Source organism: Macaca nemestrina, chromosome 4 (assembly GCF_043159975.1).
Source record: "Macaca nemestrina isolate mMacNem1 chromosome 4, mMacNem.hap1, whole genome shotgun sequence".
Taxonomy (NCBI): Eukaryota; Metazoa; Chordata; class Mammalia; order Primates; family Cercopithecidae; genus Macaca; species Macaca nemestrina.
In genome coordinates this window covers 129509770-129530884 of record NC_092128.1, presented here as the reverse complement: position 1 = coordinate 129530884, position 21115 = coordinate 129509770, and the positions used below count along the sequence as shown (strand labels likewise).

The following is a 21115-nucleotide window of genomic DNA, read 5'->3' as shown; positions in this document are numbered from 1 at the left end:
AATTAACCCTTTATTCTGCTGATAATTTATATTGCTTTTGGTCTTTATTTCATTTGATTCTGTTCTTATTTTTGTTATTTTTTTCTTCTTCTAACTTGGAATTTGGTTTGTTATTAATTTTCTAGTTTCCTGAAGTGTGATGTTAGGTCCTTAACATGTAAGCTTTCTACTTTTTTGATGCAGGCATTTAGTGCTATAAACTGCTTAGTACTATTTTTGCGGCGTCTCACAGCTTTTATTATATTGCGTTTCTATTTCCAATTTGTTCCTACAAATTTTTACTTTTCATCTTAATTTTTTACTTGAGATGGGGGTCTCACTCTGTCACCCAGGCTGGAGTGCAGTGGCACAATCTTGGCTCACTGCAACCTTCACCTCCCAGGCTCAAGCGATCCTCCCTCCTCAGCCTCACGAGTAGCTGGGTCCACAGGTGAACACCACCACACCCAGTTTTTTTTTGGTATTTTTGGTAGACACAGGGTTTTGCCATTTTTCCCAGGCTAGTCTCAAACTCCTGACTTCAGGTGATCCACCTGCTTCAGCCTCCCAAAGTGCTGGTGTTACAGGTGTGAGCCACCACTCCCGGCTGACCATCTTATTTTCTCAATTGACATTGTGACTGTTTAAGAGTATGTTGTTTAATTTCTTTATAATTTTATAGTTTCTGAAATTCCTCTTGATATTGATTTGTAGTTTTATTCTATTGTGGTCTAAAAAGGTAGTTGATATAATATCATTTTGATTTTTGAGGGTACTTTGTTGTGACTTGTTTTATTGCTTACTACATGATCTATGTTGCAGAATGTTCTATGTTTTGATGATGGGTGTATATTCTGTGGTTGAGTGAGAAGCATGTTCTGTAGATGTCTTTTAGGTCATGGGTCTAAAGTCCAATTTAAGTCCAATATTTATTTTCTAACTTTTCTATTTCAATGATCTCTCTAATGCTGTGAGTAGAATTTTATTTTCTCTACTATTATTGTATTACTGTCTATCTCTTTCTATAGGTTTAGTAATATTTATTTTTTAAATCTGGGTGCTTTGATGTTGGGTGCATATATATTTAGAACTGTTATGTCCTCTTGCTGAATTGATTCTTTATTATTGGATGATTACCTTTATCCTTTGTGTTACTGTTTTTTGTTTAAAGTCTGTTTTAGTTGATATAAGTATAGATACTCCTGCTTGCTTTTGGTTTCTGTTTGTGTTAATATATACCTCCGTTTACTTTTAGTCTGTATGTGCCTTACAGGTAAGATGAAATTCTTGTAGGCAACATAGTATTGGATCAACTTTTCTTATCCATCTCCTAAATCTATACCACATAATGCAGAATTTAATTGATTTGTATTCAAGATTAATATTGATATGTAAGGTTTTGTTTCTGTCATGTTGTTTTCTAGTTGTTTTATTTTTTCTTTTATCTATTTATATTTGTGTTTGATAAAATTCTGTCATGTTGTGATTTTATTTTCTGTTTTTAAGACCTGTTTTATACTTTGACATGTTGTAATGACGGTGAATATCAATCTTTTGTTTTTATATTAGAAATCCTTTGAACATCTCTTGTAGGCCCAGTCTAGTGGTAATCAGTTTCCCCAGCATTTATTTGTCAGGGTAAGACTTTATGTCTTCTTCATTTTTGAAGGTTAATCTAGCTTAATGTAAAATTTTTTGCAGGCAGTTTCTTTTTCTTTCAACTTTAAAAGCGCCACCCCATTCTCTTCTGGCCAGTGTGGTTTCCTTTATAAATGACTAGATGCTGTTCTTTTACTGATTTTAGAATTATTTCTTTCACTTTGACTTGAGATATTCAGATTATCATATGCCATGATGAAGCCCCTTTTGCAATGTATTTTTCTGGTGATTGCTGGGCTTCCTGTATATGGATGTCTAACTCTGTTGCTAGACATGGGAAGTTTTCTTAAACTTTGTTTTCAATTATTTTCTTAAATAGGTTTTCCAAAATGTTGATGTTTTTTACCCCTCAAAAATATGGATAATTTGTAAGTTTAGTCATTATATTTAGTCCCAAACATCTCAAAGTCTTTGTTCATTCTCTTTTATTCTTCTCTCCTTATTTTTGTCTGAGTAGATTATTTTGAAAGATCTGTTTTCAAGTTCTGAAAATTCATTTGATTCTTCTTTTCTTCTATTGTTGAATCTTTAAATCTATTTTCTTTTTCCTTCAGTAAACTTCTATAATTTTTGTTTAGATTTCTTTTAAAAGATATCTATCTCCTTGATACATGTCTCATTCATTATCTATATTTATTTATTTTTGTATTGGTTTTCTGATTTCTCTTGTATCTCTTTGAGCTTCTTTAAAATCTATTTTTTTGAAGTCTTTTGAAGTCTGACATTTCAATGAATTTTTTTTTTGTTAGAGTATCAAAGAATTATTGTGTTCTTTTGAACGTGTCATAAACCTTGCTTTTTCAGGGTTCCTGTGTCTTTATATTGATTCCTGCACATCTGGAGTAATAGTTTTTTTTATTTTGAATTTACATTCATTGGATGAAGCTTATTTTTGGGAGTTATTATCATGATATTTATTGCATAGGGCCATTTGGCTTTACTTTTAGGTTTGTGCAGTGGGAAAGACTCTGTATACATTTCTTGAGTATAAACAAATACACAAACACAAACATACGTGTGTATATAACAAATGCAATGTTTTATTGCCTTAGGAGTCATCTATTATCTTAGGTTGATTTTCAAAACTGCATCTCAGAAAACAATTAATGTATCTTCGTTGTGTTGGTCATTGAGGTCCAGCATAGTATGACACCTGACATAATAGGGTGAGAAGTTAGGATGGGGTGGAAGATGAGAAATTACTTAATGGTTATAATGTACATTATTTGAGTGATGCATGCCCTACAAGCCCTGGTCTCACCACTATGGAATATATGCATGTAATTGAATTACACTTGCACCGCATACATTTGTATAAATAACTTTAAAAAAACTACTAGAGTTTGCTATCTTGCTTGTTCATAAATACAAATACATTATGAATGTTTCCCATGACATCAACTATATTGACACAGGAGTTAAAAAGAAATTTTAATTTTAATAAAAAGCAACCTCCAAATTATTTCTTTTCTAACATAGAGCAGACTGTAAAATTGAGCTGCAGACATACATAAGCAAGATGGAAGCTTGCACAAATAAATGCCGGCAGGAAATAGGAAATAGGAAATAGGTGCCTATAGGAAAAGGTGCTACCTGGGGACTAGGCATGTTCAAAATGGTGGCTCTATCTTCCCTTTCCTTTGTAAACCATGCGTATGGTAAGAAGCAGGCAACATGGTGGCAGTCTACATGGCACCAGCTAGGCAAAGACCCCATGTGCATAATAGAAGAGTGGTGGGGACAGCCAGCTTTCTTATGCACTGTGTAAACATCACACCTGGTCCAACCTGTCTTTGGGCCCTATGTAAATCAGACACTGCCTCCTCAAGCCAGTCTATAAAATCTAGTGCACGTTGCTGCAGGCAGAAGTTCACTCGGGGAACCCTCTCCCTCCCAGGACAGAGAGCTATTCTCCTTTCTCTTTCTTTTGCAGATTAAACTTCCACTTTTAAGCCCACTTCCTGTGTATCCACATACTCAATTTCCTTGGCATGAGATGACAAAACTCAAGTATTTACTCCAAACGACCCACTTCATTGTGTTATAAGTGATTAATTTATTAGTTAAAATTGCTATATTAAGAAATATAGCACATTTTAAGGCTGCTGATGCACAGTGCAATAACTATCATATACAAGTACGACACCAATTTATACTAGGAGCCCAGGTGTGGTGGCTCACGCCTGTAATCCCAACCAACACTTTAGGATCCCGGGGGCAGGTGGATCACTTGAAGTCATATATATATATATGTGTGTGTGTGTGTATATACCTATATATACACACACACATATACGTGTATATATATACACACACATATATACACACACACACACACACACACACACACATATATATATATATATATATATATATATATATATATATATATATATCTCCATTAGGTTCCAGTGTTCATTCTCAATGTTTTTGAGAAAAGGAGTTCCTCCCCTCTAAAGATTTCCTCTCCAAAGAGCTTAAATAATTACCAATTACTAAAACACAATTAGGGAAGTTTAAACATTGTCTAATTGAACTTTATTTGTGGAAAATAAATGTTCTTACCTTTCCATTACGATTTAACCATGTATAGAAAGAAGCCCACACATTCTGGGCTGATAAATCTCTTTTAAAAAAGGAAAAATGTATTCTGTCAAAGAGGGTACCAAATTCCAAGTTTACATTGCTCTTTGCTAAACACATTACCTTTGAGTTAGCTGTGTTCTCTCTGAAACACAGCTACTAACATCACGGTCCTGTTCCAAAACATTTGATGGCTCATAGCAGTCAACACAACCGATCACCCATTCATTTTTCCAAGGTCAACACCTCTTACTATCACAACTCTGCACAACACTTCCAATCTCTACTCACACTCCACTTCCTATCCTACTCTGTCCTCAAATAAGCCTCATATTTTTATACTCCAAGGTCTATACTTAAACTGTTTTTTTTCCTCTAATGTACATTTTCCCTGTCCCACATCTTTCTCCCCCACATCGCAAACCCTCCACATTTGACAGCATCATTTTCTCTTTCCACTTGAATGTTCTCCACTTGTTCTTGCTGATTGTGAGGCACTGGTGAGTTTTAGAACTGGAACCATGTTTTATCCATCTTTGCAGTTCTAGAGCCTTGCACCAGGGGTAATGGTCAAGAAATGGTTCCCAATGCGAGCTTGCTGATGGTGATATTCAACAGATGAGAAAATAAGCCAGAATGCCTGTCTACTAATCCAGATTGCTTTTCACTATTATATTGCTAAAACTCCCCCATTGTCATTAGCAAAATAACAATGATAATAATGACACTAGTACTAAATACACGAGGTAAGTCAGTTATAATTGAGCTGGTAACATGCATGACTTAAATTTTCTATTTATTGCTAGTTTCAAGATAGTCCTTATCCACAGAGAGGAAAAAACAGGAAACAGGCCCTCCAATGCTTCTCACAATGCAAACTCTTCCAATTCTATAACCTGCTCAGGCACATTCATAAAATAAATGAGGCACACTGGTGACCCCCATCTCAAACGCACTCTAAGAGAGATAGAAAATCTTCCTCTCACTGTCCTCCAGTATACGTGACTCCTCCTGCTTCAAAAACAACAACAAAATAATATCTCCCAGAGGCTATCACACTTGAACTTGGACAAAGTTTTAGATATGATTAGTAATTAGGTCAATACAGTTGTTGCCCTTACTTGACTCATATCACATGTTATAAACCTCTTGGGATCACCCCAATACAAATTCTGAGGCAAAACTTTGAGTTTCTTATTATGTAAAATAACAATAACCTCTCATAACATAAAACAATGGACCTGTTCTCAAGGCATTGGCCCTACCCAAACAAAACTAAATTTCCCAAACACATAAAGTTCACAGTTTCAAGTCTCTTCAAAAGTAGGCTATCTATGAGTCTTTGAACAGGGCTCAGCACTTTCAATGAGGTTAAAAGTAAGTGTCCACAAGGGAGGTTTTAAAAGACAGGAGAGTCCCCCACTATCCACCACACAGAAGACCATCAGAATGTCAGAGTCCACGCCCACTTCTCCACTTCTAGGACATCTCCCACCATGTGAAAGACCATCTCCATTCCACACCCTAACCTTTCCAATGAGAACAGGGTAAAAATTCAGTCTTTGGCAGGACTTGTCCAAGATTTCACTCTACTTTGCCCCTGGATCTCACTCTGCCAGCCTTCTGCTTCAGTGTCTTGTTGACCTCCCCTTTTCTAAGGGCATACAAATCCCAGTCAGTTCTTTCCATGTACTAACACCCCCTCCGCAAGCCCCTCCCTCCACAAAACATCCATCTCTTCCTGACCATCACAGAAGTGAAGGCCTAACTTATGTTGCCAAATACTAGCTAGAATGTGCTGTAATCTATTTCTGGAAGCCAGAACCCTGTGCTGACACACTTGTTTTTCTCTTTTGGTGTGCCCATTATTTCCCTTGATGTGCCTCATAGGGAGCACTCTGCACACAGGAGGTTTTCAGTTAGTGTTTGTTCGGTGAACGGATCATGACTCTGTGGCAGGTAGTCTGGAAGGGGTCAGAAACACAGCCCTGGAGACACACTTAGCAGTTTGAGTTCTAATAGCTGGCCGCCTTTCTGGGTCTCTATTTCCTCATCTGAATCCTTAGAATAATAATTACATCTACATCTCTATGTAAAACAGTTGTTGTGGTGAATGAATGAGATAATGCATGAAAAAAACTGGGATGCTGGTAGCTAGTGCTCAATAATTGTTAGATCTTATGACTTCTGCTCCTGCTGCTATCACGCTGAGTGTGTTTCTACATAAGAAAGCTAACAACCAACAAAGGGTAAAAATTAAAATATAAGTTTAGATTCTTGACTTATCAAACTGGACACCTACTGGGGTAATAAGTCTAGGACAGGCAGAAGAGAAAATGAAATACTTAATTTCTGGCTTATCTGATTTAAAACAAATACAGGCAGGCCTGGCTAAAAAATGCTTTTCATCAAAGTTTGTCTGTAACTTGGATGTTGTAGGTTAACCTTATTTAAAAGTAGTCTAGACAAATGCATTTGTAATATAAGCATGTCATAGTTTCTGGTGTTTAGGACTGAATTTCTGTTTGTTTGTCCAGTTATTGATTTTTGAGAATGAGTCTCACTCTGTCACCCGGGCTGGAGTACAGTGGCGTGATTTCGGCTCACTGCAACCTCTGCCTCCCCGGTCCAAGCAATTCTCCTGTCTCAGCCTCCCAAGTAGCTGGGATTACAGGTGCCCACCACCACACCTGGGTAATTTTTCTATTTTTAGTAGAGATGGAGTTTTGTCATGTTCACCAACCTGGTCTCGAACTCTTGACCTCAGGTGATCCACCTGCCTCGGCCTCCCAAAGTTCTGGGATTACAGGCGTGAGCCACTGCGCCCAGCCAGGATTTCTCTTCTTTTAGTTTTCTAAAGAGACACAAAACACAGCTACTATCAGACCTCCTAGAGACAAGCTGGTCCTATGAGCTTTTACACAATTTCATTTACTGCTAGACATGGTGGCTCACGAGTGTAATCCCAGCACTTTGGGAGGCTTGTTTTTGTTTGTTTTTGTTTTTGTTTTGAAACGGAGTGTCGGTCTATCGCCCAGACTAGAGTGCAGGGGCGCAATCTCTGCTCACTGCAACCTCCACCTCCCATGTTCAATTGATTCTCCTGCCTCAGCCTTCCGAGTAGCTGGGATTGCAGGTGTGTGCCACCATGCCTGGCTAATGTTTTGTATTTTTAGTAGAGACAGGGTTTTGCCATGTTAGTCAGGCTGGTCTTGAACTCCTGACCTCAAGTGATTCACCTGCCTCAGCCTCCCAAAGTGCTGAGGTGACAGGCATGAGCCACCACACCTAACCAACAGTGGTTTTGAGTGTGCAAAGAATGAACATATCACAGACATCCTTAAAATACATTACATGGCCTGGCTTACCTGATACAATTTTTAATTTATCTGAAGTAAACTCACTAAAATTTGAAAACATGTATTTCTTTAGTAACTTATTTCATTAATTTCCTAGGGACTTTACAGAAAATACATTCAACTTTCATTCACTTAATCTTACCACAATAGATGGTCTAACATATTTAGAAGACAGCTGTATGTAAGCATGCCCATACCCCAAAGCAAAGAAAACTCAACACACCAGGGCCTTGAGGAAGCCAACACTAGAACAGTGCAAATACACAATTTAAAAAAAAAATCCACCACCCAACAGACAGCATGTGTGGTCACCACTATCCTGCACTCTTTGAAAATAAGTAGCTATGCATGGCTTATCCAAACGTTAGCTTATATATGCTTGTCACCAAATATTGGTTCTAAACATACTATTGATTTCAATCTTGGATATTCACAACAAGGCAATTATCTGGTAAGTTATTTTATAACTAACTTCTAATTAGACTTCTAAACCCACACATATGTTTGGGTCACAGTGAGGCAAAGGACTCTGAGTTATTTGTAGAGTACCTTACAACGTAAATTTTCAAAAATCACACTTAAGCTTAGTTTTAGAAGTATTCTCCTTAGCATCTCTTCACCAGGCTATTCCAATTTTTTAAAATGAGGAGTAGGGAGGGCTTTTTAAAGTGTTCTTTCTTCCTATTCAGTTTATCTTATCCAATAGAGAAATGAAATAAAGTGTGGTGTCTCTCTTAATAGAATTTTTGGTTGTGCTTATTCAGAAATATCCATTCTCCCAAGCAAGAGATGAAAAATCACATTCTCCCCAAAATGGAGAGACCAGTGCTCCTGGGGCCCAAAGGGATGTTCAGGTTGCATCTGTCAGGACTGACACCATAAAAGAGAACCTTCCTTGGTGCACAGTGGAGTTTATCTGAGGTTTTGGTGAGTCATTTGGATGACATCAGAGAGAAGCATTACCCAAAATGAGAGTCCTGATAAGACTTCCATGTGAGATTGTCTTAGAGGATTGTGGCCCAGTTCACACATAAGAGGATGGCTGTGCAGCCCAGGGAGACAGATATCTTCTCTCAGGAGCAGAAATGTTAATGTAAAAGATGGCCACTTGCTGAGTAGTTGAAGCATGCCCTGATGGAACTCTCTGGGGGTCAGATTGCACACTGTCTCCTGAGTTGCATAAAGCACAGAACAACATGTCTGCACTCCAGTTTCTAGCATGTACCAACTCAGCAGAAAATGCATCATTGTCTATCTTGTTCCAGAAAGATCTTATTTGCCAGGGGGGAAAAAAAAGTGAATTAGGCCAGGTGCGGTGGCTCATGCCTGTAATCCCAGCATTTTGGGAGGCCGAGGTGGGTGGATCATGAGGTCAGGAGTTTGAGATCAGCCTGGCCAACATGGTGAAACCCCGTCTTTACTAAAAATACAAAAATTAGCCAAGTGCAGTGGCAGGCACCTGTAATCCCAGCTACTCGGGAGGCTGAGGCAGGACAATCGCTTGAACTCGGGAGGCAGAGGTTGCAATGAGCTCAGATCACACCACTGCACTCTAGCCTGGGTGACAGAGCAAGACTCTGTCTCAAAAAAAAAAAAAAAAAAGTAAATTAATATAGTAGGAACCCAAGGAGTGTCTACGGGTAGGTTGTAAGTCTGCCATCACCAGAAGTATTTAAATCCTGGCTAGACAATCACTCTGTGGGAATAAGTTTCACTATTTGTAAAAGGGGTAAATCTTTTTCTTTGGCACCCATAGATCTAGTGAAGATCTTAGCATACAGTAGATACACAGCAAGTTTTGTTTACTAAATAAACTTTATTTTCACACAGATTACTGGTAAGTAAAATATTGATATTTAAGACATTAAGGATATCAGAAGACCACTCATGTTCTTTATGGGGTTCCAATTAAGAAATAAGTTGAAAAATCAGGCAATGAAAGGAGTTCTGATGCTCCTAAGTAGCAGCACAACAACTCTGATGGACTTAAGCCATTGTAAGAGTCCCAGCTTGGTTCCTACCAAAAGTCTCCCTTCATGAACGTTGATGCTTAGAATCAAACAGATAAAGCACCATTAAAGCAAACACAAACTTCAACATTCTTAAAATTTAGGTGTACATCTCATTTAAAAATTATTAAAAAGCTCAGGCCATCTATAAGAAATCTTTTCTTTGCCTCTTAGTATCAAGAAATTAAAAAGAAAGAAGAAAAAGGAGAAGTGGGTAGGAGGAAACCATTTAATTATTTTAACAGGTAAGAAAATAACATTGATTTTTCACTGTTACATAAGTACTTTTCATGCTTCATCCATGCCAGGTACACAATTTTTAACCAACTAAAACACATTACAAGTAGAGAAAAAGCTAAAAACATGAAAAACATGTACATAACTCTTTAAAGGGTAGGGAACATGCCCTGTTCATAAACATTGCTTAATCCAGCATTCCGAATACCAGTGAGGCATCAGCATCCACCCAGCTATAAAAGCCAAGATCAGAAAGTCATCCATCCCTTCCCAACACCATTCCATTAGCGAGCTTTTCCTACCTCTTAAACCTCTATCAAATCCCTCTGAGCTCCCATCTTTACTGCCTCGATGCTCCAGGCCACCATTGCTTTTCAGAGTTTTCATAAACTGGCCTTCTGATTCCTTCCAAAGAGAAGGCCAATTATTATTTCCTCTTACCAGGTCCATTTTCTGGGTAAAAATAGTCCTTAACATACAAATCTCATCATGCTGCCCCTTTCTTTTTTAAGGTGGAATTTCTTTTGTTGACCAGGCTGGAGTGCAATGGCATGATCTCGGCTCACCGCAACTTCTGCCTCCTGGGTTCAAGTGATTCTCCTGCCTCAGCCTCCCAAGTAGCTGGGATTACAGGCATGTGCCACCATGCCCAGATAATTTTGTATTTTTAGTAGAGATGGGGTTTTCTATGTTGGTCAGGCTGGTCTGGAACTCCCGACCTCAGGTGATCCACCCACCTCGGCCTCCCAAAGTGATGGGACTACAGGCATGAGCCACTGTACTCAGCTAATCATCATGCTGCTTTTTGGCCCAACACTTTTCACAGCTTTCCAGAGTTCTCACAAGCCTGCTCTGCTCCCTACCTTCTTCACCATTCCTGTCATTTACTTCATTCCGTGCTTTTTCTTCTTCCAAACACACTGTACTTCTCTCACTTCCCTGGACACATCCACCTTTTCAGCCTCAGGGCTCTGTACCAGCTGTTCTCAGAAGCATTCTTTCCCTCCAGTCACCTATCCTTCAGATATTAGTTAAAATGTCACTTCCATGGGATGCCTTCCTTGACCTGCATCCCAGCATCCTCCATTTCTCCCACACACACAAAGGCCAAATTTTATAGGTTCTTGTCATACTTAACTTTTGGCAGTTAACACAGATATAAATAACCTCTTCATGGCTGGATGAGTCTCTTTCAATGTGACAAATCATCTATGAGACTAACAACTGCCTCTCTTTATACCAGTCTGTGGCCCAGGAGTTGGAGACCCCTGATGTAGGGCAGCTGCATTTATTACCTGCTGGCACCTGTGTTGTATAGTGCCTGGCATACACCAGGTAGCCAATAAACAGCTATTGATCAAATGCAGAACTAATCAGGTAAGGTTTATTTTTTCTCTTACAAAAGAAAAAAATGCTTTAGATAAAGGTAACACGGTGTACCTGTGTCAGATGCAAACAAGACCTCAGGAGCCTGCCTGAAGAAACTTAAAATAAAAGATTCTTTCATCAAAAGGTTACTTGCTGGATGGTGTAACAAGTTAGGAATGGGGTGCAACACCTGTACCAGCTCAGTGAGATACATGTTCCCCATCACATAACAAACACGTGTCTGCCATATGGGCCTAGAGTCTAAATTTCTGATGAGAAATAAAATTATATCTAGAAGACCCCAGAGAATGATATTCTATATATCAGTAAGCATCAGTGGCATTTTTAAAAAGTATTACACATCCAGCAAATCCTTTAAAAAACAAGACACCCTAACATGTGACCAGTTTAGCCATATATATACACACACACACATATATATACATTTATTTTATTTTATTTTATTTTTGAGGTGGAGTTTCACTGTTGTTGCCCAGGCTGGAGTGCAACAGCACAATCTGGGCTCATGGCAACCTCCTTCCTGGGTTCAAGCGATTCTCCTGCCTCAGCCTCCCGAGTAGCTGGGATTACAGGCATGCACCACCATGCCCAGCTAATTTGAATTTTTTTTTTTTTTTTTTTAGTAGAGACAGGGTTTCTCCATATTGGTCAGGCTGGTCTCGAACTCCCAGCCTCAGGTGATCCACCTACCTCGGCCTCCCAAAGTGTTGGGATCACAAGCATGAGCCACTGCGCCCAGCCTGTTCAGCTGTATTTTTAAGAATGATAACACAGTGTAACTTCATTTACCTTAAATGGAGCACAGGGTCCTTGGAAGGAATTCATACCCATTCCTGCAAAAGTTCTGTGGAATCTTGAACGTAGCACTGAACTAAGCGTTTTGTTGTTGTTGTTGTTTCAAAGAGGTTTTAGCCAAGACTTTGGTCTTTAACCTCAGACTCCCTAATTAAAATATGGCTTCAAAACTATACCTGCCTACTTGAAAAAACAACAAATCTAGAGGATGCTTTTCACAAGTGCGAAAAAATGAAAACAAAATCACATCCTTCTCTTTGCAGTTCTCTTTCCCTCACCCTCCAATTCTATTAAACTTCCTTCAGAATAATCGTGCACAGATTCAGAGACAACTACGTATCCAAGGGGTGGTGGTGGGGGGGGACCCTCTCATGCGCCTGTAGTCCCAGTTACTTGAGAGTCAAAGGCAGGAGAATCACTTGAACCCGGGAGGGAGAGATTGCAGTGAGTCGAGATCGCACCACTGCACTCCAGCCTGGGCGACAGACCGAGACTCCATCAAAAAAGGAAAAAAAAAGACAAAAAGAAAAAGAAAAAGAAAAAACCCTCTCAAATTACATGTGGGTGCACTGGAAACTTTCTTTGCAGAAATCATTTTAAGGCTTTTCAAGACAGAAATTTCTCACTATTTTCAGCATCCTTATCCAACAGGCACTTTGTTTCCACTGATTTTGAAAGAGCTAAGCTTAAATTTAAACTCTTCAAAACGAGAGATCAATTTTCTATTGATAAAAATCCCAGATAGGTTTTTCAACCTACCAGATCATTATATTTTTTATTCACCCTTCTATCTCTCTCTGCAACCACAATCATTACCACCCACAAAAGAAGAAAAATCCCTCCGATGTTCCCCAAACATGTGCTGGTGCTTGGAAGCTGGGTAGCGTTTTGTAATGGAATGTGAATTGCTATGGCGGATATGGGTTTGGGTTCTATCTCCTAACCAATAAGCAGAGAGGGAGGACAAATCGGCTGAGCAGGGAAAATTTCTTTCCTTCTCTACATAACCTCTAACTAATGCAAAGTTCGCAAGGGTCGCCAGCAGCACATGGCACCTGCTAAGTGGCCCGCTGGCCAGTGTGTTCTGCGGTGGGTAAAGTCCCAGCGCCCTCCAAGTCTCCTCCCTGCCTGGAAAGGAAAGTGCCCCGCTGAGCGGTGGGATCCGCCGCCAAGTTCTGGACTCACAGTTGGCCGGGGAGTGGGTCACATCCTCCATGCGCCCTTGGCTCAGAAAACATGCCGCTTCCCAGGGAGGGGGTTGGTGACGGGAAGGACCTCACCCCTGCTTCTTAGCAAACATTAGGGTCGCAGTTTTCTAAGACAGGCGAGTAGGGAGTGGGGAGTGGGGAGGGGGCGGGAGGGGGCCCAGGCAGAGGCTGTTGCTAGGGGCAGAGGTAATGACACTAGGCTGTGGGCCAGTATGAGAGGAGGAAGGGAAGCCCCGGAACTAGCGACAAATTGTTCCAGCGGGGCGGGCGCGGTGGCTGAAGCCTGTAATTTCAGCACTTTGGGTGGCCGAGGCGGGCGGGTCACTTGAGGTCAGGAGTTTGAGACCAGCCTGGTCAACATGGTGAAACCCCATCTCTACTAAAAATACAAAAATTAGCCGGGTGTGGTGGCGTGCGCTGGTAGCCTTAGCTACTCAGGAAGCTGAGGCAGAAGAATCGCTTGAACCCGGGAGGCAGAGGTTGCAGTGAGCCAAGATCACACCACTGCACTCCAGCCTGGGTGACAGAGTGACACTCCGTCTCAAAAAAAAAAGGAACAGCCGGAGAAGGACCCCTGCCTTTTTTCTGGGTTCACTATGGCACCCGGCACCGAGCCCCCCACCTCATGCAAAGACAGTGCACTCCACACCAACAGTTTTCACTAAAACATGCACCCCACCAATGGAAGTTCAAGGAACAATAGGTGCCCCCATGACCAGGCCCTGGCCCCCTTCTTTCCTGGATACCTTAGGTGGTAGTCAGTGACATCACAACTGCCAGCCAGGACAGGGACAGGGTGCAGGGTTGCCTGCTCCCCGCTTAACGCCACCGGTGTCCTCTGCCCAGGAGGATCAAAGTCCACAGAGCAGAGCACAGCAGATGCTCCTACCAAGCACCTTCGCAAGAGCACCCCAGGAGGCCGCCTCCTAGCTGGCACTCCCATACTTTGTGGCTGCAGTGGAAAGCAGAAGCGCTAGTCTCCAGGCTTGGCTGTCAGGGAGGGACTGGAAAGAAGGTAAAGAGAAAAGTGCCTCCTTCCACAGGGTGAAGGATGCCAGGAGAGAAGATGGGGAGTAGTGTCAGGAAGATGTTTCTGGCCTGCAAGACTTGCACCATCGAATCCTCTCGATGCTGAAAAAATAAATAAATAAATTCACCCAAGTATTCTGGGAGGCCAGAAGCCCCTACTTTAACTGAAGGTCACAATGACGTTTTGGGTCCCCTGGAATTAACATCAGCTCAGAGTCAGTGTACAGTAGTCCGCAAAATGTCTGATCATTTTCCTTTCCCGAATGCAGTTACCTGGGTAAAGGGCTGGAGGTGTCCTTGGGAAAGGATGGGAGAAAGATTCACTGCATAAATTGCCGGTAATGTAGTGGGGTCCTTCCTCAAGACAACCCGGCCTCCCCTTCATTCAAGGGGTTCTGAGTCTGTAAACTGACTCAAGTCTGGAAATTGATTGAGGCACCATGATTCTCTGTTTTTATAACTCAAATTAGTCTTTTGTGCATTCAACCTAGAAGTTTTCTCCTTATATAAATTAAGTAGGAATGCAGTAGGCATTCTATCAATTTCACTTCTAGGAACACCATGAGTAATTAGCCAATGCCAGAGCTCTACACAAGTCAGACTATTCTGACTGCCATCTTGCCTCTGCTGTCCATTATGGTAACTACACCCACCTTGCCTTTGATGGTTGAGTGCCACCACTTGGCCCCTGCCACTTCGGGATCCAGTTATTCCCATTGCATTTACATTTTGTAGCTGAGTGACTGCAGTTCCACCATTAGATCTGACCTCCATTAGATCTTTAGATGGTAATTTGAAAAGGAAGTAATTACCTTCAGTTCCCTGAGTTCTAGAATTTGTAACATTTCACTCCCTGCTTTTTCCTGATCTGCAGCGGAGCATCTTCTGTTTCTGCTCTGCTCAGAGTCCACTTTCCCTTCCCTCACACCAGCTTCACTGAGGCTGGCTTAAACCTAACACAAAACATTCTCACTAATTAATGAATTCCCACAAGGAATTCCATGTAGATATTGTATGATCTTAATCTTCTAAGATATAAAGTATTTGTTTTCATCATAGCCAAGATGCAATGCAAATCCTATCACAGATATGGGTTATATACCTCCGAAATTCCTTAAGTATTTATTGAAACAGCATCTTTCAAGTTCTTTGTAGAAATGTTTTTCTGATTTCTGCACATAGAATAGGAACAAAAGCTGTACTAGGATTTTGATAGAAACAATGGGTGATCTAAAAAGATGAAAGAGCAACCACATCTATCCCACAGCCACTGCTCGGTTTCATGGGAAAAGTAGCTGGCCCAGTTCAGAGCTAGGAGAAATGTCAAACACATGAAGAAATGAGAAGTGAAGAAACATTGTGAGGCACCCACAACTTCCCTGCTTAGGAGATAATGGGATAGACGACTAGATGACAAGGACAAAAATGAGAAGATGCAAGGATGTCCAAGTCAAACAGCTCGACTGAACTTTTCTTAATGGAATATTTAAAAGCAGTACAATAAAAAATTTTCTCCAATTTACAGTGAAAATTCTCTGTTCAGAAGTAAGTGGGGTAGGTACTGTTTAATGTGCCCAGATATCTTTATAACTTATGTATTTTCTGTTTTCTACATATCTTGAAGGACAGTGCTAAATGATGTGTAATTATCTGCGTTGTAAACATAAAACATACATCCTCTTTACTTGAATATAAAAAATCACTGTAATATTAGTATTTTTTATAGATCATTGTTCAGAAGAAGGTTCAGCCCCTAGATGCCCACTCTTACTATAATGAACAGCAAGAGAAAATGTAGAGCTCAGTTGACCCATAAATAAAAGGCTTAAAAGCCAAATTATGGTACAACTTAGCAGCCAAATTCTTACCAAGTATAGACTTTTGACATACTGATCTCTTTCCAGTTGCAACCAGGAACGTGCATTTTGAATAATGTCATTTGAAATTACCACTTATTACCCTGTCCATACACACTTCTTAGTTATTATTTGGAGGGTTTTCTCTTCCTCATGAGATGCAGTGCAGTTCTTCTTTTTACTTTCCTGCAGTTTGTCACCTCTTCCCTACAATCTCAGAGGAACTTTGTTTCAGGCCAATTGTTTGTTCCTTGGGCTTTCTCATTTCCCCTAAAAAATCATGTAGTGCCCCTCTAAATTACCTACATCTCCATCTCCCTCTCCCCTGAGAAGAAGGTGCTCTTTAAGCATCAAGAATCTGACTCTTCTGGCTCTTCTTGCAGTCTCATTTTTTCGCTGGCTCCCATGTTTATACCTGTTAATAAGGTTGTATGTTTTTCTTCTGTTAAGCTGTTTGTTGTCAGTTTATTACTGCAGTGAACCTTTAGCGAGTAGAAGCTTTCCTTCCACCCATACAGTAGAACTATAAGGCAGAAAAGTTTAGAAATAATTTTCTACTTAAGTGGTGAAACTTCATACTTCATTTCTGATAAAGAACACAAAGGAAAAAAAAACTTATTTTTGACCCAAAACTCTGTTGACATTCTATTAAATGAACACCAACCGACTTAATTTTCATAATGTTAATGGCAGGTTTTTTTATAATTCTTATGCTAATAAATCTTTTCCCTGATTTTTTTAAAAAAACCCAGTATTCATAATGATAATGGCTTCTGATAAGATTCTTACATAGCTTGCTCAGGATTTAACTGTATGTTCTTAGAAACATCTTAAATTTTAAATATTTCAAGATGGTGAATTAAACAGAGATAGCCATTCAACAGGTAGGACTAAACATATGCTGAGTCCTAAATCGAAAGAATTGAATTAGAAATCCATGCAACAATGAGAATAATTTCAGAAACATTGTGTTGAGCAGAATAAGGTAGACAGAAAAGAGTATCTATGGCATGCATGGCCTGCATCTATATACATGAAATTCTAGATTAAGCAAAATTAACCTATGATGAGAAAGGGATCGGTTGGGAAGAGGGAGAGTTTACTTTCTGGGGTAACATAATATTGTAGATCTTGAAAAGGGGTGGGGTATGCTGGTTTCAAAGTTAATAAACTTACACTTAAGATTTGTATATTTTCTTCTGTGTCACTGTTCCTTAGAAGAAAATTTTACTAAAAAAAAATACTGAATTCCAGTTAGTGTTAGTCTTGCTAATGTTGATGTCTCCAATTTAGTTGGAAATACATCTAAAGTAAGATGGGATGATGAGTGGATGGAGGAATGGAAAGACAGGTAGATACGTGTTAAGTCATGTTCATTAAAATGTTAACAAATCAATGCTGTATGTATGAACATTTTTATAATAAAATGTTGATGGTAATTGCAAAACTCACTTGTCTCATGTCAGTAATTTTTCCTTTTAACAAGAGTTCCAGTAAATTTAAATGGTCTAGAAATGCCACACAAAAAGCAGAAATTGTCAGAATGACATAGAAGACAGCTACATCAAACAACATGACCCAATTGACATAGGACACTCCACTGAGAAATTGTAAAATGCACATTTTTTTCCATGTGCTCATGGAACATTCACCAGGATGGGCCACATATTCTTTCCAGAAATGTAGGAGATAGGAATACTTCTGTACTCATTTTTGTGTGGCATTTCTAGACCATTTAAATTTACTGTACCTACTTACATAGGTTTAAATCTACAGATATTTGTATGCCTACATTCATAGCAGCATTATTCACAATAATCAAAAGGTGGAAGCAACTCCAGTGTCCATCATTTGATGAAGAGATAAACAACATGTGGTATCTATATATACAATGGAATATTATTCAGCCCAAAAAAAGGAATGAAATTCTGATATATCCTACAACATGGATGAACCATGAAGACATTATGCTGAGGGAAATAAATAAGCCAGACATAAAAAGGGCAAATACTGTATGGATCAACTTCTATGACGTACTTAGAGTAGTCAGATTCATAGTGACAAAAAGTAGAATGGTGGTTGCCAAAGACTGGGAAAAAGGAGGAAATGGAGAGCTGTTTTTCAATGGGCATGAAGTTCAGTTTGGGAAGATGAAAAAAGTTCTGATGATGAATGTTGCTGATAGTTGCAAACAGTGAATGTACCTACAGTCACTGAACTGTATACTCAAAAATGGCTAAAATGGAAATTTTTATGTTATGTATACTTTACTGCAATGAAAAGACAGGATAATTTAAAAATAAAATCAATCAATGTAATAAATCATATTAACAGAATGAAAGAAAATAATCATAAAAATAATCTCAATAAATGAAGAAAAGACAAAAAAACAAAAAAAAAAAAAAAACAAGAGTTCCAAAATAATTATTATTCATGTTCTACATGTTTGAACAATTTTAAACACAATATCAATTGGATATTTTCCCTGTCAATTGATCATGGAGTTGCAAAATGTAAGGATACACAGAGAAATCTTTCAAAGGTACTGCTTTCTGGGTTTTGGTTTTCAGGACAAAGACCAAATGGAAAAAGTAAGCCTCATGTCTCTTTCTTAGGCAGAGGATACACACACTGTCACATGACCATACAAAAGAATTTTACTTAGTAATAAAAAAGAACAAACCATTAATATTTAAAACAATATGGATCAATGTGAAAATGATTCTGCTGACTTTACAGAATCCAGAACAACAAAAATACCTGTCCTGTATGATTGCATTACATGAAATGGCAGCTCACGGGAATAATAGAATGGAGGGAGAAGGACAGATGAATTAGAAAGGGGGAGGAGAAAACGTTGGAGAGGGAGGAATGTGTTTATTATCTTGAATCTGGAATGTGGTGGTGCTTTCACTGCTGTATCTATGGGTAAAAGTCAGCAAATTGTATTCTTTAAAAAGATGCTATTTACTATACAGGACATTACAAAACTTAAATTGTAGGAAGGAAATCTGATACCCAAACTATTAGTTTTATTTATCTGACAAAAACATTGCAAATATTTTTTAAAAATAATTATAAGACTTTACCCTGAAATGTATAATTCAATTTAAAATGGAGATAAAAAATACAAACTTACAATGGTCAGGAAGCCAAGCTCTTCTTTTAAATATTTAGAATTTTGTTGTACATTTTGTGTAATATATCTAAAAATATGCCTGCACTGTTTGGAAAAATGAGAAAAATATAAGAAAAAGCCTTAAAGTTATAGATAAAAATACATAAAGATATAATTATATAGACACAAAACTGAGCATGGACAGCTGCTATAATAATAATACTTGGGATATATTTCAACAACAATAATCAGACTGTTGTTTAGTCCAAGTTTCTAAAACCACTAACCTTTAAAAAGTAATGTTTACTTTCTGCTGAAACAGGGGACTTTATGTCAGATTTTCAAAGTCCATAAATATTATCATAACATAGTCTTCTTGGAATTATGATTAACACTGTGAGAATTAAAATTAGTTAAAAACACAACACCAAGTCACCAATAACAAAAGCTCACCTTCATATGTTAGATCATTACAACCAAAGCAAGCAGTAGCAACTCTGAAGATCTATATGGAAAGAAATACAAACTTTCTGGAATGAATGGCCACTACCAAAAAAGGCACAGATATTATTTTACAAACACCAGATTTACCAGTTTTGGGAGAGAAAATAAATTCAAAATGTAATTTAGACCAATCCACACACCAAGACTCAGTTTTGTGCATAGAAACCCTCTCTATAAGGCAGCCTCTGAGCTCTGTAGCACTTTCGTCTTTAGCCTCACAGTGGAGGTGAGTAAAGCCTGGGCTCCTGGGAGGAACGTACTGTCTCTGAGTAGCCTCTGTCTGAAAGCAAGTAGGAGCTCTGAAAACAATGGTTAAAGATGGGAATCAAATGCACAAGACAAACACTATCATAAGAGGTGGTGAAAGTCACAGTCTTAACGTTCAGCTGGGCCCTGTTATGAAACTCTCAGTACCACCCAAAAAGTTTATACAATACACGTTCATGTTTTAAACTATGTGAGCTTTGTACAAATATGCAACTCAGAACCTTACCTATTGCCCTAAGCCTAGCTATGAGAGGCAAATATCTCCTATTGGTTGAATCCCACTATAAGTTTAATCATCAAGCCTGAGAACTGAAGCGCAGTATATGTCATAATCCCATTTGTGGGCAAAAAACTAGGCAAGGGGGTAATATCCTTTAGGTGCTATGCCAAGCAACATGTTACAATGCCCTCTCCAGGCAGGCCTTAGGAAGAAGGGTAACATTAACGGTTGCTGGACCTAGCAATAGGACACAATTTCACATGTGGAAAAACCCAACCAAGAGATAAAAGACAAAGCACCTACAGAATGGGCCCAAGATACATCAAAATACCTTCTGTGGCTCTGGCACATTCAGGAAAGTCACATCATCAGGGTGCTGGGACCAGCAATATGTCATAATTCCCTCTTTATGCAGGACCCAGGCAAAAGAATGACATCATCTGGGTGCTGGGCCCAGCAATACGTTAAAATTCCCTTTTTGTGGGCCTGGTTCAGGAAAGAGGAGAGTCACATCACCTAAGTGCTGCTCAGCAATGTGTCCCAATCCCTCCATTGTAAAGGCCCAGGTGGAAGAAGAGAGTCACATCACTTAGCTCATAGGCTCAGAGATATGTCCCAATGTCCCCAGTAGGCAGGACTCAGGCAGAAAAGGAGAGTCATATCACCTTGGCGCTTCTTTAGGTATATGTCACAATGTAACACATGGGCAGAACCCAGGCAGAAGAGTCACCTGAGTGCTGGGTCCTGAGATATGTCACAAGGCTCCCTTAGGACAGGACCAAGGTGAAAGAGTTGTATCACCTTTGGTGCAGGTTTAAATTTTAACTTTTAGGCCCAGAGATATGTCACAATGCCCTCCTTGAAACATAGCCCTGGCAAAAGAGAACCAACACCTACGTGTCT

The 21115-nt window shown here is 39.3% G+C and overlaps 1 long non-coding RNA gene across 2 annotated transcripts; it reads right to left on the bottom strand.

Annotated features, from left to right (window-relative positions):
• Positions 1-2660: 2660 nt before the first annotated feature.
• Positions 2661-21072, bottom strand: LOC139362898 (uncharacterized). 2 transcript variants are annotated; one of them, XR_011622477.1, is made up of 6 exons: positions 20878-21072; positions 20544-20698; positions 19675-19726; positions 19243-19326; positions 6965-7075; positions 2661-2791 (listed from the first exon to the last, which is right to left on the bottom strand). It is a non-coding gene; the product is annotated as an uncharacterized lncRNA (long non-coding RNA). The 2 variants fall into 2 exon arrangements; XR_011622476.1 differs by lacking the exon at positions 19243-19326 and having other exon boundaries at positions 20878-21065.
• Between the last annotated feature and the right edge of the window lie 43 nt (positions 21073-21115).